The sequence below is a fragment of the Schistocerca piceifrons genome, chromosome 3 (genome assembly GCF_021461385.2).
Source record: "Schistocerca piceifrons isolate TAMUIC-IGC-003096 chromosome 3, iqSchPice1.1, whole genome shotgun sequence".
Lineage (NCBI taxonomy): Eukaryota > Metazoa > Arthropoda > Insecta > Orthoptera > Acrididae > Schistocerca > Schistocerca piceifrons.
In genome coordinates, this window is record NC_060140.1 from 924,618,864 (window position 1) to 924,622,640 (window position 3,777).

General features: G+C 45.8%; 1 non-coding gene across 1 annotated transcript; it reads left to right on the forward strand.

Moving 5' to 3' along the window:
• Positions 1-477: 477 nt before the first annotated feature.
• Trnas-cga lies at positions 478-552 on the forward strand. Its single transcript has one exon. It is a non-coding gene; the product is annotated as a tRNA-Ser (tRNA).
• Positions 553-3,777: the final 3,225 nt, after the last annotated feature.

The following is a 3,777-nucleotide window of genomic DNA, read 5'->3' on the forward strand; positions in this document are numbered from 1 at the left end:
GAACCTCTGCTTCTCGCGGGCAAGTGCTCTACCAACTGAGCTACCGAAGCACGACTCACGCCCGGTACTCACAGCTTTACTTCTGCCAGTACCTCGTCTCCTACCTTCCAAACTTTACAGAAGCTCTCCTGCTAACCTTGCAGAACTAGCACTCCTGAAAGAAAGGATATTGCGGAGACATGGCTTAGCCACAGCCTGGGGGATGTTTCCAGAATGAGATTTTCACTCTGCAGCGGAGTGTGCGCTGATATGAAACTTCCTGGCAGATTAAAAACCATGTCTCCGCAATATCCTTTCTTTCAGGAGTGCTAGTTCTGCAAGGTTCGCAGGAGAGCTTCTGTAAAGTTTGGATGATGATGATGATGATGTTTGGTTTGTGGGGCGCTCAACTGCGTGGTTATCAGCGCCCGTAAAGTTTGGAAGGTAGGAGACGAGGTACTGGCAGAAGTAAAGCTGTGAGGACCGGGCGCGAGTCGTGCTTCGGTAGCTCAGTTGGTAGAGCACTTGCCCGCGAAAGGCAAAGGTCCCGAGTTCGAGTCTCGGTCGGGCGCACAGTTTTAATCTGCCAGGAAGTTTCATATCAGCGCACACTCCGCTGCAGATTGAAAATCTCATTCTGGATATTATTGTTATTTTGTATAGAACGTGAAAGTCGTTAAGCTTTGATTATTTACGTAAGTTAAAATGTAAAATAATGTAGAATAAGCTGTAGTCAATCAAATGGACGGCTTCAGGGAAGGGAACTGCGCTAGTCAGTTGAGCGACGACGTTAGTACACTGGAAACGCGGCCGGGGAGTGGCAGATGGACAGTGCTGGTGGAGACGCGAAAGAGGATGGTCGGTCTTTAGGTAGCTAGGAAGTGAAACGACTTAGAAAATTTCGCGTTGTGTGGTATAGCGGGACTTAAGTCTCTGAGCGGTTAGCATAGATAACGAGGTGGAGCATTGGACTTTTATTTCGCGATGAGATTGTGAATGATCGAACTGTGTCAAATGGATATGCGCTCGAGTGTAACAGTAACTCTCAATTCGTCCACTTTCGCTATTAGTTTGCTTTCTGAATAAACATTATTCTAACCAAATCGCAACTGTGTGGCCTACATCATTTATGGGTCGTCAATTTAATTCCCGTTATTACTATTACTGTTATTATATGTCATATTAACTTCGTATGTTTTATACAATTTCGCAAACTTTCCATCAGCCAGACAATTTAACCAAAGGGTCACAAGCGTCTTATTTAGGGTGTGTAATGCGACACGTGCGGTTCAACCCCTAGAAGAGTTTGAGCCAAGACATTTCGACGAAGTGCAACCGCATGTGAGCCCGAACATCTTTGGGATGTTAGCTCGTAATATGTTCCAAACCCTACTGAAAATCGACGTTAGTGGTATGGGCCTGTAATTCAACGGATTACTCCAACTTCCCTTTTAGGGTATTGATGTGACTTGAGCAATTTTCCAGTCTTTAGGTACGGATCTTTCTGTGAGCGAGACGTTGTATATACTTGCTAAATATGGAGCTGCCGTATCAGCATACTCTGTGTCGAACCTGACTGGTATACAATCTGGACTGGAGGCCTTGCCTTTATTAAGTGACTTAAGCCGCATTGCGACACTGAGGATATCTCCTATGTTTCTCATCTTGGCAGTTGTTCTTGATTTGAATTCAGGAATATTTACTTCGGCTTCTTTGGTGAAGGAGTTCCGGGAAACCCTGCTTTAGTGGCACTATCATCAGTGACTTCAGCGTTGTTATCGCGCAGTGAAGGTGGTAATTGCGTTTTGCCACTGGTGTGCTTTATGTATGACCAGAATATCTTTCGGTTTTCTACCATATTTCGAGACAGAGTTTCGTTGTGGAAATTATTAAAAACATCTCGAATTGAAGTACGCGCTATATTTCGAATCTCTGCAAAACTTTGCCAGTCTTGGGGATTTTGCGTCCTTTTAAATCTGGCATGCTTTTTTCGCTGCTTCTGCAACGACGATCTGGCCCGTTTTGTGTAACATGCGGGATCAGTATCATTACTTAATAATTTATGTGGTATATATCTTTGAATTTCTGTCGATACTATCTCTTAGAAGTCGTTCCACAACTTGTCTACGCTTACATGATCAGATCGGAAAGAGTGAAGACTGTCTCTTAAAACGGAGTTGAGAGCATTTTTATCAGCTTTTTTTAAAAATAGATATACTTTGCGTTTCTTTTTGATGGTTGTAGGTGTGGCGGGATTCAGCCTAGCAGCAACTGCCTTGTGGTCGCTAATCCCTGTATTCGTCACGATACTCATTACTTTATAAGCTACTTATGTTAACCGCTAGTTCGCTGGTCTACAGTGGGAGCTATTTCTACACTACTGGCCATAAAAATTGCTACACCAAGAAGAAATGCAGATGATAAACGGGTATTCATTGGACAAATATATTGTCCTAGAACTGAGTTGTGATTACATTTTCACGCAATTTGGGTGCGCAGATCCTGAGAAATCAGTGCCCAGAACAACCACCTCCGGCCGTAATAACGGGCTTGATACGCCTGGGCATTGAGTCAAACAGAGCTTGGATAGCGTGTACAGGTATAGCTCCCCATGCAGCTTCAACACGATACCACAGTTCATCAAGAGTAGTGACTGGCGTATTCTGACGAGCCAGTTGCTCGGCCACCATTGACCAGACGTTTTCAATTGGTGAGAGATCTGGAGAATGTGCTGGCCAGGGCAGCAGTCGAACATTTTCTGTATCCAGAAAGGCCCGTACGGGACCTGCAACAAGCGGGCGTGCATTATCCTGCTGAAATGTAGGGTTTCGCAGGGATCGAATGAAGGGTAGAGCCACGGGTCGTAACACATTTGAAATCTAACGTCCACTGTTCAAACTGCCGTCAATGTGAACAAGAGGTGACCGAGACGTGTAACCAATGGCACCCCATACCATCACGCCGGGTGATACGCCACTATGGCGATGACGAATACACGCTTCCAATCTGCGTTCACCGCGATGTCGCCAAACAGGGATGCGACCATCATGATGCAGTAAACAGAACCTGGATTCATCCAAAAAAATGACGTTTTGCCATTCGTGCACCCAGGTTCGTAGTTGAGTACACCATCGCAGGTGCTCCTGTCTGTGATGCAGCGTCAAGGGTAACAGCAGCCATGGTCTCTGAGCTGATAGTCCATGCTGCTGCAAACGTCGTCGAACTATTCGTGCAGATGGTTGTTGTCTTGCAAACGCCCCCATCTGTTGACTCAGGGATCGAGACGTGGCTGCACGATCCGTTACAGCCATGCGGATAAGATGCCTGTCATCTCGACTGCTAGTGATACGAGGCCGCTGGGATCCGGCACGGCGTTCCTTATTACCCTCCTGAACCCACCGATTCCATATTCTGCTAATAGTCATTGGATATCGGCCAAAGCGAGCCGCAATGTCGCGATACGATAAACCGCATTCGCGGTAGCTACAATCCGACGTTTATCAAAGTCGAAAACGTAATGGTACGCATTTCTCCTCCTTACATGAGGCATCACAACAACGTTTCACCAGGCAACGCCGGTCAACAGCTGTTTGTGTATGAGAAATCGGTTATAAACTTTCCTCATTTCAGCACATTGTAGGTGTCGCCACCGGCGCCATCCTTGTGTGAATGTTCTGAAAAGCTAATTATTTCATATCACAGCATCTTCTTCCTGTAGGTCAAATTTCGCGTCTGTAGCGTGTGATCTTCGTGGTGTAGCAATTTTAATGGCCAGTGGTGTATTTGTAGGCTTAAGCT